Raw genomic sequence first — 19,780 nt, 5'->3', positions numbered from 1 at the left:
ACAAGGTCTTGAATTTATCTCATAGCATAAAATATCATGAAATCATAATAGTCTGCAAACACGAAAGCACCACTGACTCTGTAAGCTAACATCTGACTATGAAACCTCTAAAAAACATTTGAATACTAACTACCAGGACATGACCCTGGATTACCATAAACTGAATACTAATGCAGACTCTATGTTGAACCCCGAGAGGAGTGGGGCTCACCAATTGGCTGATACTGAAGTGATCCTACTGCGTAGACGTATGCTTCTGAAAACCGATATCTGCACCGCGAAGTGCAGGCCCCGAGTAAAAGGGACATTAGTACATGGTGAATAGTACTAGTATGTAAAACTTGTTAAAATGAAAAACATGGCACAACATAGGTATAGGACATGAACTGAAACTGAATATAGCTTGAACATGAGCATGAAACGTGAGTAAGTCTGAAAACAGTAAATCAATGGAAATACATGTATGTCAAACTGTTTGTAACGTGGGGAACACTATAGTATAACCGACAACATGATCTGGTACTTGCGTCCTACCAGGAGAACACTCACACCTTGCCAGGGATATGAGATTTACGTGATAATAAGCATGTAAGGATCCAAACTGCATAATGAAGGTGTTTCCTCCTTGATGACAACCCTTATCCTATAGTGGCAACGTAGTTTCAGGCTATCTAAGCCTTCTCGGTTAACTAAGAAAATCCCAAAAACATGAACATGATATAGTTGGCTAAGAAGCCCATGATTTTCGAGAAATAACTTGTAATCATGATTTCACGAATTAACTTGTAACATGGTTTCATGAAATATCTTGTAATATGGTTTCATGAGATAACTTATCATAGTCTTGCAAACATGTTTTTGATTCATGAGTAATAACAATAGTTCATAATTATTTATATACATATATAATTGACTTGAAAACATGCTTGTAACTTGCTACATAAAATCATAAAATTTCATATAAACATAATGAGAACACATGAGGAAGAATTCATGATTCATGGATTAAGCTAAGGTTCCTAATAACCGTAATGGAAGATTAGGAATACGATAACGAATACAGATACAAAATTAATGTACATAAATATATAAATACAGGCTACCAATATGTTGGGTTTAATGCCCCAGGGTTTGAACTTCATGGATATCAAGAAATGGAGCATGGGGAAGAACGTAGAAATTCCCACATGTGGATGGAAGTTCTACATATCTTAGTTGCTCCAAAACTTGAATTAGAGACTTAAGTTTTGAAGAAGATTTCCTAAATCTTGATTCTTGAACCTTGAGATGGGTTTTCTTGAGAACCCTAGTTTATGAACAATGATTTCTTGCTTAGATCACAAGGATATATATATATATATATTAGAATTGACTTGGAATGATTAGAAGGGTTTACTTAAGTTAGAAAGAGATTAGGGACTTGAATTCAACCTAGAATCATGAGAAAACTTACCTTGTAGGGTTCTTCAGGCTTGGGACTTGTTCTTTCTAACTTTAGGGTAATTTTTCGTGACTAGAGGTATTAGGGAAATAAACCCCAAACTTAAATATAACTTAAAACGCGAAATCCGGATTTTTGACCCGAACCCGACCTGTTACGCGATGGGTCCACGATGCAGGGCCATCGCGCGACATTCTGCAGGTTGATACTCAGATTTGCGCAATTGGCCAACGATGGGGGGCCATCGCACACGCCCGGACAAGCAGCGTGTGTTGGTTCTACGCAGTGTTCGGTAAAATGGTCATAACTTCTTGTAAAGAGCTCTGTTTGGGCTCCACAATATACCGTTGGCAAGCTATTTTAAAGGGATACAAATTTCATGTTTTAAGTTTCCTTAAATTCCCAATGGATTTTCACAAAATTTGACTGGAAGGCAGACGTACGGAAAACTTAGCCGATTCTATAGAATTTTAAGTGTCTTACTATTAGCCATATTGAGACGATCATATCTCCTTGCTCCGATCTCTGATTGGCTTGATCCTTATATCGTTAGAAAGGTATTTCTACATACTACAACTTTCACTAAGGATACTTTCCCAAATTCCCAACTAATCAAGGATTTATGGCTGCCCGAAGTAGGCCTATCAACCATTTTCGCAAAACGTTCTAACTTTCAAATTTTTCTCTAAAACTATAACGTTACGAGCCTAACATGAGTTATAAGATACAAGGTGTTACAGAATCCTCCGCAATTTTCCAGGTATTCAAGTTGTACACTATCCTCATACTACATAACAACAGAACAAAATGATCAGAATTGTAGAATTATATGATATCAGGAAGAAGACATACTATACTTACAGGTACATGATGATATAATTTGTCTGGAAAAGGGGCTTGGATACCATAAACAAACTAAATAAATAGATAGAAAGATAATGATTCATTATTCCAGAGCTATTACAAATGGTCCATTTTGGTACTCAGAAGCTGCTCTTTACAGTCCTATAGATTCTTTGAAAATAGCTGCTTTCACGAGAATCTGTAAGTTTTACATATTCAAGTCCCCCAAAGACTTTTAAGCAATCCAATTCTAGTGTTGAATATCCACCTTTCTTTCATTGGTAGACATCAACTTTTCAAGTGCTTTATAAAGTTATATATTAAAGTCTAATTTGTAAGTTTAAATATTTATTTTATGCCACACATGGAAATAACCAGCGAACACAACACCACCACAGAGAAGCAAAAACAGGCCATCTTTCAGAGGAAAACATCAAATAAAGAAGCCAACTCACATCAATCAAATAGGAGACTCACCCAAAATCGGCATGCATAAATAGATGGAAGTTTTTTAAAAATCCAACTTCTCCACTCAATAATCCAACAACATTTCCAGGAATTGGCTTGTATTATTCAATATGAAAGAGCTCGAGTTGAAACACACAGACATGAAAAATCACTTATAATTTAATAATAATGTGAAACCAAATGCAAAATTACCTTTAAGTCGCAACAGTGTTCCTCTGTGCCCCTGAAGCAACTTTACTTTCCAAACGCTGCGTAATCAAAATTGTAGGACCATTATATGCCAATTAAATGGATGAAAAAAGTAGGTGATTTTATATAATATAATGGATTAAATAAAATACAATTTCACGAAATACACTCTATAACCCTAGTCATAACACCGGTCAATTTCTTTCTACGACAAGAAATTGTTATTAGGTGTGCATGTCTGCGAACTTAGGTACAACAGATTCAGAAGCAGAATTTGACGGCATCCTCAGAATTCATTTCAGCCATCAATTCACTCTTACTTGTGCATTAAATTAATATTTCTTATTGTAATGGATGAATGTGTCGCATAGTATATCGTGGTATCTGAGATTGAAGAAGCTACAGAAAAAAATTGAAAGAAAATTAAAAAGGAAAGTTGTGGTCTAGTTTACTATGGAAGACATAGCGATGGCAAAGAGGTTCAGTAAAGAAAGTTTCTAAACACCTATGACCTATTGAACATCTCAACCAATCAAATCTTCCATAAAAGAAGACAATACAATGTTTGGTTCAATTTATCTGCTACAACTTTCAACTTTAAATCTCTCTTTTCACCTTCTTATAAAAGTGTGATTTATAAAATGTTCCATTATAGTATAGTACCTGTTCAGTAGTATTCTACTGATTCCCTCCATGACCAACACGAATTAAAAGAATTTCTCTGTTAGTATTAAATATTAGTCATCCCTAAGCAAACATAGAGATGCTTGTATTAGTAATCTATAAATTTTAGAGATTCTACGTTTCAATAATGTACACTATAATAGATTGTACACTATTGAAACGTAGACTACACTACTAAACATCATAGATTGTACACTATACACTAACAAAAAATATACTACACTGCTAAATGTCATAGCAAGGATTCAAACTTCTATGCAGCAAATGTGCAAATAAGGACATAAGAATATTGCAAGATCTACTCCAACTTAGAATATTCTCCAGTTTTTTCTTAACCTTTTTTACCTCCTGAATCAGACCTTTATCCAAAGAATCCTATTTCATTGCTTTCCTATAACTGTCTTTAAAATTTATCTTAGCTTTTACAATTGTTGAATTAATTATCAACTTCAGGATTTTAATTTCTCACTTTTATTCTCCGCGAATGAGGCAAAATCATTTGTTCTGATATTTCTGCATAAACAAATGTCGAGAACAGCTAAGGGATAAACATTACCTTATATTTGTTTTAACTATATTTGAACAACCTCCCTGTTGAACAAATTGGAGTCTTTTCTGGGTAGAGTCGCAATTAACATCTAGACAAATATGTTTTTAATTTATATGTCAAGGGATTAGAAAGGATACTTGAGACTGAATCTATTTCTACCAATCTACACAGAATCAAATCTAAAGCAAGATAGACCAATTCATTTCTCAGTTGACATCAAGAGAAAAGCTAACTTATTTCCAGCTAAAATTTTGTGGGAAAAAAAATGGAAACGCTAGAAGGAGTGGTCGAACCTCAAGAAGAAGATGAAAGGAAGCAATGAAAACTCTAGAAACAGCAATGAATTTAACCCATAAATTGGAAAACTTGAAGAAAAAATTAGGGCAAGAGCGAGAAGCATACCTAAAATTGTAAGAACAGATTGTTACAAATATCAGCACAAATTGAGGATGACGATGAAGCAAGATAGTTGGAGAGGTTGTTTTTCCTTTTTTCAATATATAAAGATTGTTCCAAAAAGATAAACATGGATCATTCCAAGAAGATCATTCCAAGATGTGTGTAGAAGCGGGACACATGTTTGGTTAGAGTTAGCTATAAAGAAATTTATATTTACGTATATGCCCTTCGTCGTACCCAAGCCTTCACTTATTAAAAGTAGAAATATAAAGTAGAAATATATATATATATATATATATATATATATATATATATATATGGATCGGTTTGCGTGCCGCAATTTTTACTTTGATCGGGTTGCACGTACCGTAACACTGAAATTTGGATCAGGTTTCACGTACCACAACACTGACTATATATTAGATCAGGCTGTGTGCTGCAACAGGTACATGGACTTTGCGGGGCCCCCATGGGTCATGATTGTCGAGGCGTAGATATCATCCGCCCGGAGCATGTGTGTATCATTGCATTCATATTTCATTCACTCATACATCTAATTCCTGGTAGTGGTTATATCGTATTGTACAGTGCTCGTGGACATTGACTTCCTGGTTGGTTACTGATTTGAGATCGTCGTGTGCCTCATTAATATATATTTGGGAATTGATAGATTCGAGGAGTAAAGACTTTCTCCTAGGTTGAGACTTGAGGTTACGGAGTAGTATTGTTAGTTGTACTAGTGTTTATGGTTGTTCTGAGTAATCATAGGAAACTTGGCAAGACTTGTGTTTTGGTGCTTCATCTTAGGCTATGATTCGGTTATTGATCCTTATGTAATTGAATTGTTATTCCTGGACTGTGTGGCGTGTATATCTGATTGTGAACATGTCTATTCTTCAGTCTCTTTCTTTATATATGTTAACTAACTGTTGTCGGCCTATGATGCCTGCTCAGTACGTGTTGTTTGTATTGATGCTACTTTGCTACACTTCTTTTCGGGGTGTAGAGTTTGAGACAGGTTCCATTTTCACTTCCCGAGATTGATTTTCGAGGCCTGGCTTGCGAGTATCTAGGTTGAGCATCTGACGAGTCGCTGCCCGGGGACTTCTCTATCCTTGTCTTTATTTTCTTCCATTCAGGCAGATGTGTTTAGCATTTGAGACTTGTATTTCCTAGACATTACTTAGTTGCTCTTGTACGAGTCAAACCAATTCCTTGAGGATGGTATTTATATTCCGTAGTTATGATTATTTATGATTCAGACTTCTACTTAGTTTGCTCTATTTACTTTATTGTGGTTTGAATTGATGATTTGGGAAGGATTCACCTACCCCGAGCGACTTAGTGAAATTGGGTCGTGACAATAAGGGTGTTATTGGAAGTAAACAAAAATCTCTCTTGATTTGATAAAATGGGCAAGTTAAAGAAAACTATGTTTTTAGCATAAGGGCCAAGTAAAATGGAACGGAAGGAATATAAATGGGAAACAAATTAAACTACTACACTTATGGGTCGTTTTGTAGCTGGTTTGGAGGTGGGTTATGTTGGTATTAAATCATCCATAAGTAATATCACATTTAGTATCTGGTTAGGAGGTAAGTTATTCATGTAAAATTGATACAGTGTTTGATTTTCAGTTAAAACCCCTCTTACCTAATACATGCATAAGTTATGATATATTATTTTATGCAGAATATACGGCGGAATAACTAATACATGATTAACTAAATTCTACATAACTAATTTATATATCTATATAAAGCAGGGCAATAGGCCCAATGACACCGCGCAACACAAACGCAAGATTCTCATTTATCTTTTTTTCTTAAATTTTTGCCTTTTTGCTTTATTATGACCGGTTTATTAATTGAAATAAATGAGAAAAAGGAAGAGAAAATACGCGTCCTTTATTGCCCTATATCTTCTCTGCTTGGTTCTCTCAGCCACCATTAACGTTTCACAGCTCACATCTACCCAGCGGCGGATCCATGTATAATTTTTGGTGCTTCGTCATTCATTAAATTTAGTCATGGAGGTGTATAGCTATATAGAAAATATAAAGTATACAGATATAAATAGTTAATAGAGCATCCGAACGGATGCAGCATTCCGAACTCAAAATCCTGAGTTTGCCGCTGCATCTACCGCCACCGTTTCACGATTACAATGCTTTATGCTTCTCGTGTTCCGTCACCCATTACAAGGCTTTCCACCTGCTTCTTGCTCTTCTATATCTCCGTCGCCCAAGGTAAATCTCCCTTTTCTATTTTCCACAACTTTAGGTTTTGCTCTATGATTCTCTTTTTGAGATTTTCAGGTTCTCTTTCATGCTTGGTTGATCTTTCATGCTCTTTATATCTCGATACTCAATTTCCTGCTTAATTATATTAGCAATCAAATTTGCATTTTTTGCCTTTTTATTGACCAGATTTTGAGATTCAGTTAATCTTGAACCGACTCTTCCAACAATCTTCTATATCAAATCTTTCAACTTTGCCTTCTTCCTCTTGCAGGATTAATTTCAGTTTGGCATTCAGTTGGACTTTCCCAAAAATAAGTCCAGCGGTTCTCAGAGCAAATAGGTCCTTTCTTTATAAACACTGTAATTTCTGATTAGTCTCTGTCACTTCATTGCAGCATGATTAACAATGCCAGTTTGAAAGTTCAAACGCCACCAACGATATGGTAAGCCACCTTTTTGCTGGAGTCTTTTAATTTTATTTATTCAGTCAATTTATTTATGTGTCGAGGTAGTTTGAGGTTAATTATATAGTTACAGACCACAGTTTACATATCATTTTTATATCATATTGAGAAGGGTTGCTGCCATGTGACCAGGAGGTCACGGGTTCGAGCCGTGGAAACAGCCTCTTGCAGAAATGCAAGGTAAGGCTGCGTACAATAGACCCTTGTGGTCTGGCCCTTCCCCGGACCCCGCGCATAGCGGGAGCTTAGTGCACCGGGCTGCCCTTTTTTTTTATTGAGAAGGGTTGCCATCCAATGTCTATTTTCCAGTTAATTTCAGGAAACATATATAGAAGTTTTTCTTTTTGTGAGTGAAAAACATGATATAAAGGTGGTGTCATGGTTGTTGCCTTCATCATTAGAAAGTACATGTTCAGTAGCAATTTTACCACTCAATTTTTTGGCTCTTTACCGGTCTCTATTACTTTTTATTTACTATTGTAATAGAGGAAGGCGGTGAAGAGTTATTAGGCAATGGGTTTGCCTTTGTTTTTGCTTTATTCTCCTCTTTTTTCCCCCTTGGTGTTTCTTCATTAGCCCGTGAACTGACTCTAAGACCAAACAATCCACAAAGGAGAAGAATCGATACTCCGATAACAGAGTGATGAATGCGAATAACCTTCCTCAGTTTTTGCTTGAAGTTCCAAAGTAGGAAAACGCAACATTGCAGGATGCTCCGGATATTATTTCTTCATGACCTTAAGATCCACAATATTTCCCATCGGAGCGGTCTTCATCTTGATGCATTTTCCAAGTATCTTTTTGTTCCAGAATCATCTTCAACGTCGCTGTCAGAATTGCAGCAGGAATTCAATTAGTTGACATTGAAGTTGGTAACTTCCGGTTTCCAAATTCCATCAATAACAAACAAAAAAAATGTATCTCTTGATTGTCTTTCTTAAACAAGGCAAACAATTTTGGACTATGTTTTTAGTAGATGTTGTCACCAGAATTTCAAGCTTTAGTCATTTGGCTTCACTTTCTTGCAGATTTGATAACAAAGTAGAGAAGCAGCAATTTTCACAGTACTGTATATCAGTTAGCCCAAATGTATAATCTATATATCTATATAAAACAGGGACATAGTCCCGCTGATGTGACGTTCTCATAAACCAGTATTCCTATTTATCTTTGCTCTCAATTTTTTGGCCAAATTCCTTTTTTTTTTTTAAATCCCGCGCTATAATAATAAAAAACCAGTCGCGTCTTGAGTTAAGGAAAAATGACTAGACGGGTTTTTTTTTGTGGCTTTTTCACTCCCTTCTCTCTCCCTCCTCTTTCTCCCTGCCAACATTAACTTTGCTCCTCTTCCTTTCACGATTCTGTCCTATGGCTATAACTGCTGGAGTCAAAGCGGAACGACGCCGGCAATACTCTGCTCCTAAACAAGGTGCCCGGTTCTTAACTCTCTTTCAATTCTCTGACTTTAATTTGTCAAAATAAAATTCACCATCTTCGCAATAAGAGCGTCGTGTCAAAATTCTTACTGGATTTGCTCTGGCAGACGGATACCAAAACCTAGGGTTCATTCTTTTACTCTGTAAGCATAAATTACTCTCTCAAATGTAAAGAATATCTCTTCTTAAAGGTTGTCTTCGAAAGTGTAAGCATTTTTTCCTCGGTCTTTTCTTATTTTCCATAACCTCTAAATCAATTATCTTCTCCTACTTCTTGCTCTCTACAGTTTTTCCCTTTACAGGGCCTAAATTATCTTTTCTCTGTTTTCTTTTGATGTGCCTTTTGAGCAGTTGAGACGAAGCCATCATAATTACAGTAGTTGAGTCAAATTTGGTCCTTGGTAGACATTTTACCAAGAGCAATGGATCTATTTTCTATGGATGGAATGTTTCTCTTTGTTTTTGTTGTTTTTAATGTCTTTGATCTGATATTATAGCACAAAATATTTCTTTTTGCCTATTTATACGGATCTGTTTGTGCTTCATATTTATCCAATTCTAAACCGCAACCAAGCGGCAGAAAATATATGTTATCTCATAATTTTAAATGAAGTGTTATCTACATCAATCCAGGTAGAAGATAAGAGTTTGATTAAGTTGAGAAGAAAATCCAAATAAATAGGAAAGAAAGAGTCTTTCATGTTTATATGATAAGTATTTGGTTTCTTTCGTTTCAGTGTTAATGCTCTAAACTTTTTTGCAGATTAACCGTGACAAATATAACGTCTCTACTTGAAGGGCTGCATCTTGCGGAAAAGGTGAGGCCTCTGATTTCTTGAACTCTTAAGGTCCATGGGTAATAAGCACTCTCCCTCGTGATACTTTTTTTTCTATATTTTCTGCTTTTCTTATGGAAATATAACCAGTGATGCACCTTGTTGCTTCCTTTTCTCTTCAGATCACATCTTTTTAAATCTATTCGTGCTTTCTTGACACCTCTTTTACTGCTGCATTATAGGATGTACGTTGTCTGTCATTGCTTTCCTCCTTCCTCGGTTGTTTGTTTTTTCAAAAATAATTCCCCCACTCTCCTCAAGGCTTTATGTTTTTATATAAAGCTTAATTTATCATACATTGATTTTCTTGCTCTTAATACTATTGACATCTTTATGTTTCACGATGGTAGCAAACATAAGGAAGGTTCCGCTGGTGCCCGAGGCATATGCAGGATGAAAATGGAACTATGATGAAGACGTATAATTGATTCCCCTCTTAATAGATGCAGTAGCAATACGGCTGAAGATAGAACAATTTTTGTTGGGATAAAATGGTATATAGAAGAAGGCAATCAAGTAGCAGACGCTTTGGTCAAGTAGAGTATTGACAGCTCGAATCTTACTCTCCATTCCAGCGACGATCTGCCTCAAAGGGCTAGGAGCTTATATAGACTTAGAGCCTGTTTGGATGGGCCTACCCCAACTTATTTTTTTTAGCTTATAAGCTGTTTTCAGCTTATAAGCTGCTTTAGATAAGCTAAGAGCCTGTTTGGATGGGCTTATGCCTATAAGGTGCAAACAGCTTATAAGCTAAAAAAAATAAGTTGGGTAGTCTAACTTATTTTTTTTGGCTTATAAGCTGTTTTCAGCTTAAAACAGCTTATAAGCTGCTTTAGATAAGCTAAATCAAATAGGCCCAATTATTTTTTTGAGCTTATTTTAAGCACAAAGTGACTTTAAGCTGGCCAGCCAAACACTCAAGAAAGTTGAAAACAGCTTATAAGCAACTTATAAGCCAATCCAAACGGGCTCTAAGTCAAATGGGCCCAATTATTTTTTTGAGCTTATTTTAAGCACAAAATGACTTTAAGCTGGTCAGCCAAACACTCAAAAAAACGGAAAACAGCTTATAAGCAACTTATAAGCCAATCCAAACGGGCTCTTAATTTAATCCAGATGGCCTCTTTCCGACATAAGCACATGAACTACATTATTTTGTGTTTGTCTGTTGTAAATATAAGCAGGATTCTTTGTATTTTTGCTAACTGTAGGTAGGCTTCAGTTATTTTCTTCGCGATATGTATATCCTATACCTTCTTTTGGTATATTTATCTCAAATTTGAATGACATCTAGGTGCTCTGGGAACAATTGATTCAAAAAAATTCTGAGTTGTGATTTATCTGTATATACAACATAATATTCACACTTTAATATAAGGAATCGTCTGAAGGATGGTGTTATCTTTTGACCTTTTATATCCATTATTTATGGGTTAGTCCAACTTTTCAAAGTCCATATTTATGGAGGAACAAAACATCCATATAGTCTTCATATTCAGTCATGCTTTGGACTTTTTATGACTGCGTGCAGCGCAGCATGTACACTAGTATCTGTATAAAATAATGCATAAATAACTTCATAACTAATCTCAATATTACTAAGTACTTCTCCGGTCCAAAATAATTGACGTTTTAGACTTGGGCACATGTATTAAGGAATGCACTTGCTTCTAAAAGTTAAGAGGTGTATTGACTAAACTACCTTAATTAAGAGGGACTTTAAAACTATAACAAGCATTAAATTTGTTTATTGAATTAAAAATGTGTCAAAGGTAAATTTGAAAAAAAAAATACCTTCTTGATAGATTAAAAACGTTAATTATTTTGGACAGATTTTTAGAGGCTAAATCCTCAATTATTTTAGACCGGCGAGAGTACCCCACTTAACTCTAACCAGCTACCAAACGACCCCTTTAGACTTTAGTGTTTCAAATTTAAGGGTCTTTTTCGTTTTGGGTAATTGGATACAGTCAAACCTCTGTATAACAGCATCGTTAGGTCTGAAATTTTTTGGCTGTTATAGAGAATGATTGTAATACACCTATAACAGCATTGATATTTAAATAATAATTCGCCGTTATACGCAAAAAAGATACATAAAATCTAATTCTTCATTTTTAATTGTCAAATTCCAAGTGTAATCACACTGTGTATAGCGAAGGAAAATATTTAAATGATGAAAATTATATATTCATCTAATATTCTTTGTCATAAATAATGTACTAAAGAATCAAATATTTGATCAAAATGTCTACAATTAGAATTAGTAATCATAGATATTCTGTTTTTATGAAGATGGTTAATTATTATGTTACAAAAAATTGAAGATAGTTGTTATATGAGAGTAATTTTACAAAGAGCATACCGTTATAAAGTTGGTTGTTGCTGTTATAGGTAAAATGCTATTATAGAGAAGTAAAATATAACCTAAAAAATCGGTTCCGAAAAAACTTGGTTGTTATAGAGAGATAGTATTATATGCGGATGGTGTTATAAAAGTGTATTGTTTCGAATACATAATGGGTTAATTCCGGAACATATGAGGCATGCGATCTAGGAAATTGAATTCACGATCTTAGCTCTAATATCACTTATTAGTATTAATGTTTATCAAATCATGTCAAAAGCTACAGCCTTCAACATTTTTCTTTTCCTAATAGAGAGAGAAATTATATTCTACTCGATTTTCCATGCATGGTTGAATTGGTTTCTGTTGATATTTTCATATTTACACTCTAATATCACTTATTAGTATTAATGCTTATGAATTTGAGGCAAACTCAATTGGTGCAAAACTGCAAATGCAGGATTGAAGAGGCAGAAGAACAAAATTGGAAACCGGTGGTAATATATCTGCTCCAACAACTAAAACTGAACAAAAGAGAAATCCTCTCCAAAGAATGCCATCTTCGAAGCCCCCTTTTACAATTGGTGACATCAAGAAGTTCATCCCTCCTCACTGCTTTCAGCGATCTCTCATTCGCTGTTGCTCATGATCTCATACTTGTCTCCATCTTTTATTACATTGTCACCACTTACTTTCACCTACTTCCATCCCCATATTCGCTCAAGGTTGTGTTTGCTTCGGAATTTGGGTTATTGGTCATGAATGTGGCCACCATGGCTTCAGTGACTACCAATGGGTAGATAACACTGTTGGCTTTATCCTCCACTCTGCACTTATAACACCACTGTTGGCTTTGTCCTCCACTCTGCACTTATAACACCATACTTTGCATGGAAATGTAGTCATCGTCTTCACCACGCCAACACTGGTTCCCTTGAGAATGATGAAGTCTACATACCCAAGCTTAAATCAAAATTAAGATTGTACTACAAATACTTGAACAATCCACTAGGACGAGTACTTATACTTAGCCTTCGCCCTCACTATCGCTTGGCCTTTGTACTTGGTCTTCAATATGTCTGCCAAAAAAGATGATCGATTTGCATGTCACTATGATCCTTATAGCCCGATATATACTGACCGTGAGAGGTTACAAATCTACATTTCAGATGCAGGCTTGATTGCAGCTACTTATGTGTTGTATCGTATTACTTTGACACAAGGGCTAGCATGGCTTGTATGCAAGTATGGGGTTCCCCTCCTAATTATTGTGAACAGCTTTATAGTGCTAGTCACTCTTTTGCAACACACTCATTCATTGCCACGTTATGATTCATCCGAATGGAATTATCTAAGAGGAGCTCTAGTTACGGTAGAGAGAGACTATGGTGTGCTTAAAAAAGTCTCTCAGAATGTTACAGATACACATGTTGTGCATCATCTATTTCCAACTATGCCACATTACCATGCAATAGAGGCAACCAAAGCGATCAAGCCATTGCTAGTAGAACACTACAAATTTGATGACACCCCCATTTTAAAGGCGATGTGGAGGGATACAAAGGAGTGCATCTATGTGGAGAAAGATAAAGGTGTTTATTGGTACAAAAACAAGCTTTGAAAGTTGAATGTATTCCAAGAGTATTCATTCGTAATTGGTTAAATGTTAAACCTAAGTAGTTGCAAGTATTTGATTGTGTGTTTTTAATGTTAATGTTTGTTTTAGTTGTTACTACTATATTGTTAAATCCATAGTTAGACAATAAAATCAATATTTAGTTATACAACTAGATTTGGTGCCAACATATGCGAATTTCCGATGGCAATTTTTGAGGGATCGAGACCGTCAAAAATTGGCTCATCGGAAGCTTTTTCGACGGACATTGTATGCAAATCCAATAGTATGCTTCTTCTTCTGAGCCACCAAGTTCACATGATTCAAGTACACTTGTATGCAAATCAATATTAGAAATTGGTTTTTTCAGCAGATTCTTCCCTATTTCGACTAATTTGTTTATGTTAACCTTTGTTGATATGTCAACAGGAGGAATCTGTCTAGCTCACTCAGTGTGTCATCTTAATATGATCATCAATTAAAATATAAAGTGTATCCATTTCTGATTGTGTGATTCCTTTTTTTTTTTCAGCCTATAAAAAAGAATGACTTTTTTCAAGTTTGGAAATACTTAAATTTTTCATTTAAACCTTAAATGATAAGTCTTTATAATCACACAAATGTTATGAAAAATTTAAATTATAAGTTTCAAAAGTCTTATTATCACATCAATATTATGACATATTTAAGACCGACTACAAACTAGCTTCAAAAGTCTTACTCTCTTTCTTAAACTTTATGATCAGTTAGGGTCAATTAAGCAAGTTATAAAACTCCGAATTGTTTAAAGTTGAGTGTTGGACGAAAGCCACATGGTTAATTGCATTTTGACGATGTAGATGTACTTAGTCAGCTCAACTAATATTGTCAAGAGGCAAAAGACCGCCTTAAATGTCACCTGCATTAGAATTAGTAGATCCAATCAAGAGCCAAATTAATTGACATGCTAAATTCTTTAGCTAATTCTAATGGCTCAGGTTTACTCTTTTCGATTGTGTTAGCTAAATAAGATATACTAACATTCACTACTTTCATGCACTTGCAAGCTTTGGTTTTTAAATTTTAGTTTATTACTCAAACGCACTTTTAACTAATACGGAGTATATTGTTTAAAAGAATTAATACATATTTATATCACTACTAAAAAAACAGGTTTTACCGACCTAAAAAAATGGCTATTTCCGACCTCATGAGGTCGGTTTTGGCCAAAAACCGACCTCAAAATCAGGTCGGAAAATAGTGGGTCGGAATTATTACCAACCTCATGAGGTCGCAAAAAACCGACCTCATGAGGTCAGTAATGTTTTTTTGCCGAGCATTAATTAAATAAAATACCGACCTCATTAGGTCGGTAAATTATATTAATTATATAATCATATGAGTTTACCGACCTCCTGAGGTCGGTAATGTCACGACCCAACCCCGTAGGCCGCGACTAGTGTCCGTGCTGGACACCCGGACGTACCCCATAACCCAAACCGGCATATTAGCAGAATATATAGATATAAAAGTCAAATGGCGTCACTAACTATCACAAATGAACAGATATAGCACGTAGAAGCCGATAAGGCTATCACAGAGCATATCAACCCAAAGCATATACAGAACCCACATGTATGTCTACAGACCTCTACAGAACACATCAGAATCATAAGACAGGACAGGGCCCCGTCGTACCCCTGAATAGCATACATATGTACAATGGCAAAAGACTGTACCAAAACGTAGACTCCGAACAATAGAGCACTCCAAGATAGCAGAATATAGTCCTAAGCAGGCGGATCAGCAAATCTGTCGTCTGTACCTGCGTGGCATGAAAACGCAGCCCCCGAAGAAAGGGGGTCAGTACGGAATATGTACTGAATATGTAAAGCCTGAAGTACGGAAACAAAATCATAGTCGAAACAGAACTTGCAGAAAATGAGTGTAATATCCAGATTATCAAATGCATATTTCCAAAACATAAAGGACGTATGCAGAAACATATGCCATATCATATCCGGCCCCCGTCAAGGGACACGGTGAACAAAACGTGGTCGCCACCCCGACACTGGCGCCACAACACATCATGCTCCAGAATAGGGAATAACCCCGTAACATAGCATATCATATCAGATGGTCATATCATATCATATCATGTCATATCAGAATATGTGTACATGGCACAGCATACTCCACAACCCATGTACACATATACCTGCCCCCTCACCACCGAGGCATGGCGAACAATGCAGGGAAATGCGCTTGAAAACATATCCTGGCCCAGGCTCAGTGAAGGAAACATTGAGACATCCACGAGTGGAGTAGTGAGAAACTAATGCAATGTGAGACATAATACAATTTACAGGGACTCGATGGGGTATTTCGAATAACAACCTTATTAAGGAAATCGCACGATAGCCACAGTGCGTATATTTCAGATATCAAAAATAGATTATGTGATAATAGTCTTCTTGGGATCATTTCCATATTCCAAAATAATTTATAAGACTCAACGGAATGTTAAAACAATTATCATTTAGTAGTTAGAAAAGTAATTAAGACGTTCCCTTTAAAACTTTTCAAAATAAGTTAAAAATACAATAAGGGTGAAATCGAGAATAGTGGGCCCACCTCGGGTCAACTAAAGCGATGGGCTCAATTTACGTACATTAAGCCTATAGAGTCATACATAAAGGTCCTAGAGCAATTCCCTAACTTTCCAGGCCATTTGTACAAGCTTACTCAATTCTTTCAACAAAGCATGCTTATAGGATTCAATTCCATTGAATGAAAAAGGGGCATTTTCAAGCTCAGTTTTCCATGAACAGAACATCCCCCGAGATTCAATTTCAGACCTAGTACATCTAGGACATGCCAAGAGAAGGAAAAGGATAGCTTTACATACCTTTTTCGCGTCTTACGCCTCTCCAAGCTCAATCCCAGTTTTCTCCAAAATCTGCATTTGGTCACAATTACCAACTATCAATTTCAAGCCTTTAGGACTTGAATCTTAAATTACACTTTTCTACAGAAATTTGGGCAGCATCTCCCCTATACATATAACATCCCCGAGATTTAACTCGGCCCCAAACATCAACAACCAAACCAACAGCAATACCAACAACATCAATAATCGACAAGAAACACATTCTAACATAAATAGTCTTCTTTTCCAATAATGCAACAACTTCCAATCCAATTTGCATTTTCAAGTCAATATCACATTTCCATATACATTAACAATCAAGATCACTCCAATTCCATTCGGGAGCACTTCCTCTCATTTAACACAATATTTACAAAATATAACAAAATTTCCATAAAACCATAATTCCTTCAAAACTTCAAACTTTCAACATAAACATTCCTAACACATTGTTGTCGCCTCATTTCATTAACAATAATCATGATTTACACCTTAACACTTCATTTTCATATTATCATAAAATCATACTAAAATGACATAACCTTCTACAATCAATTTCAATGCCAACTTAACCCATTTAACCTTCATTTACATTATAAAGATCACAACAACACAATTAACATATTAAACAAGATTAATTCAATCCCATTCCCATTCCCATTCCCATTTCCATACCACACGGCCAAACCCAACATTTCCAATCTCAACCAAATTCATTCAACTTTCATTTTTGATATCAAGTCCACAATAACCACAACTAGAATACTATATAAAATTCAACTCATTTTGCCTATATAGCAACATATACACACGGCCACCTACACCCATATACACCCACTTTGCAAACTTCCATATTTCCATAATTTCTACTTATTTCTACATGCTACAACACATATATAAATATTCCAAAGTAAAAGGAGCAAGATCTTACCTTTTTCTTCCAAACTTCTTCACTAAACCCACTTGTTAAATGGATGAAACAAGAGCTCTATCTTCCGAAATAACTGCACCACGTTGTAGAGGGTCCTTGAATTAGTAGAAATACCACAAGAAAATAATTTTGGAACAAGATTTTTGAGGGGCAAAAATTTGAGCAATGGCCGAATGGCCTTGTTTTTTCTTGTTTTCCTTGGCTTTGTATTCCCTTTCTTGAAATGTCTTGAAGCTTCTATGACTTAGTCACCCTTTTATTTAATTAACACGTGGAAAATTTCCATGAGTTTGGGCCTACCATGGCCGGTCACCCCATGCCAAATTTGGGCCTTGTTTTTTTTTTTTTTTTTTTTTTTTAACTAGCCCAATTAGTTATGGGTCTATTTTGTAATTCCTGAAACTAATTTTCGAGATTCCAAATTTTTGCCCTTGGCCTCCCTTCCCATTTCCACATCAATATTTTTCATGAACCACATAAATATATGAAATAAATTTAACATGTGACCTTATTTTTCACAAGTCCCCCTTATTTCTAATCTTCTAGATATGCGAAAATACGGGGTATAACAGGTAATTTATATGAATATATGATATATTTTGCATAAAACCGACCTCATGAGGTCGGTAATTTATTTAATTAATACCCGGCTAAAAACTTTACCGACCTCATGAGGTTGGTAATTTTCAATTTCTGGAAATATTTTGCAAAAAACCGACCTCATGAGGTCGGTAATTAGCCATATGTTGAATAATTTTGCAGAAAACTGACCTCATGAGGTCGGTAATTTGCAATTTCTGGGAAAATTTTCCAAAAACCCGACCTCATGAGGTCGGTAATTAGCAGTTTCTGGGTAAATTTTGCCCATTACCGACCTCATGAGGTCGGTATTCTGCAAAAAAAATTGTAGCACCTACCTGTTATTCCAGCTGCCTCCTTGTCAAGATGAAAATAATTTTACTTTCAACTAAAACGAGCCCAAATAGCTGCCAACAATACACCAAACTACTATAAATACATAAAACAATAAGCTACTATTACAACACATATATTACAACCACCAAAACATCAAATTCAATTCGAAGCTACTTCAAAGTTGAATAAAAACGTCAATCAAACATTCACAAGAGACATTAATTAAGCTACTTCAACCTTCGCAAACATCAAAACAACATTAAACTACTTCAACATTGGTAAACATCCACAAAACATTGAGGTATTAGCTTTGCCATGATTCTCATGCTTGACTAAGTGAGCGGTATTCTCTCGTAGACTGTTGGTTTCATTCGAGCACACAACCTTCATGTATGCTTATCAGGAAAAGATCAGATTCCTTTTGATTCCCTATCTCATGCTTTCCAAACTCGGACTGTGCTATCTACAGAAGAAGTTATCATGCAGCTTTCTTTCGGGTGATAACTTACGCTAGTTACCTGCAAGGGAGAAGCAACTATTTGATCTCTTCATACATTAAAATTATCCCCTATTTTTTAAGTTTTGTATCATTCTTATGCATGTTGGAGCACTTGATAGATGAGTGAACATGTAACACCTGAAAATCTTATGCACAAAGTTACCATTAATTTTTCTTCTTTAGGTCAGAAAGCTTCTACCATGGGATCAATAAATCATCAGACTGAACTTGAATATACTAGACCAGTGAGAAGGTTAAGAGAGCAGTAATGCATGATTATATTTCGTCTTTGGCCAGAAGGGATTTTCTGTTTGCTTCAGTATGTGGGTTTGTACCATTTTTAGACTATAACAACTTATTTACTTGTCAACCAGAAAACAATTCCAAAGGAAAGTAAGAAGAGGCTAACACAATCCATAATACAGTCAGTCCATAATACACAGCATGCTGCAACTGAATACTGTTTCATAAGAATGCTAACAGTTTGAAATGGAGCTAACTGAGGGCTATATGTAGGGGCAAACAGATTTAGAGGCCTATTTGCAAGCACATATTGGATAAAGAACATTGGAAACAAACAAAGGTAAAAACTTCTATCTCTAAAGCCTTTTTCGTTTTTTTAAATTTGACCCTTCTCTATTCTTTTCTTAGTGGGTGGTCTACCTTAGAATGTTGAACACTTTTACCTGTTTCGGTAAGAATAGCTTGAGTAGAAATATCTAAATCGTCAACAATATCTTACTAAAGCAGGCTAAATAGGCTCTTGTCAAAATTTTAATAATTGCCTCACTCAATTATTTTAAACTTTTGAACTCCTAAATCCATTACAAAAAATAAGAAACAACTACAAATGACTTCCTCTTCTCTTTAGCTAGTGACAAAGTTTATATTTTGAAACAACTGGGATGTTATTGGAAGGTGCTTTGGTGGTTTGAACAATTACAACAACAACTACAACTATGCCTCAACCCCAAACTCAAGTTTGGACTGGCTATGAATCCTCACCGATCATA

The 19,780-nt window shown here is 35.6% G+C and overlaps 2 long non-coding RNA genes and 1 pseudogene across 6 annotated transcripts; 2 read left to right on the top strand and 1 right to left on the bottom strand.

Annotated features, from left to right (window-relative positions):
* Positions 1–2,180: 2,180 nt before the first annotated feature.
* On the bottom strand, positions 2,181–4,716 carry LOC132602394 (uncharacterized). The gene is made up of 3 exons (XR_009567763.1): positions 4,578–4,716; positions 2,945–3,000; positions 2,181–2,228 (listed from the first exon to the last, which is right to left on the bottom strand). It is a non-coding gene; the product is annotated as an uncharacterized LOC132602394 (long non-coding RNA).
* Positions 4,717–6,401: 1,685 nt separating this feature from the next.
* On the top strand, positions 6,402–10,839 carry LOC132603720 (uncharacterized). 5 transcript variants are annotated; one of them, XR_009568502.1, is made up of 5 exons: positions 6,403–6,822; positions 7,088–7,259; positions 7,894–8,152; positions 8,309–8,709; positions 9,480–10,839. It is a non-coding gene; the product is annotated as an uncharacterized LOC132603720 (long non-coding RNA). The 5 variants fall into 5 exon arrangements; XR_009568500.1 differs by having other exon boundaries at positions 6,402–6,822; positions 7,894–8,709; XR_009568501.1 differs by lacking the exons at positions 7,894–8,152; positions 8,309–8,709 and having other exon boundaries at positions 6,428–6,822; positions 9,480–10,284; positions 10,352–10,839.
* Positions 10,840–12,365: 1,526 nt separating this feature from the next.
* Positions 12,366–13,520, top strand: LOC132602393 (delta(12)-acyl-lipid-desaturase-like; annotated as a pseudogene).
* The last annotated feature ends 6,260 nt before the right edge of the window (positions 13,521–19,780 follow it).

Source organism: Lycium barbarum, chromosome 7 (genome assembly GCF_019175385.1).
Source record: "Lycium barbarum isolate Lr01 chromosome 7, ASM1917538v2, whole genome shotgun sequence".
NCBI classification, from domain to species: domain Eukaryota; kingdom Viridiplantae; phylum Streptophyta; class Magnoliopsida; order Solanales; family Solanaceae; genus Lycium; species Lycium barbarum.
The sequence above is the reverse complement of the archived record's forward strand: the minus strand, read 5'-3'. Positions and strand labels throughout refer to the sequence as shown.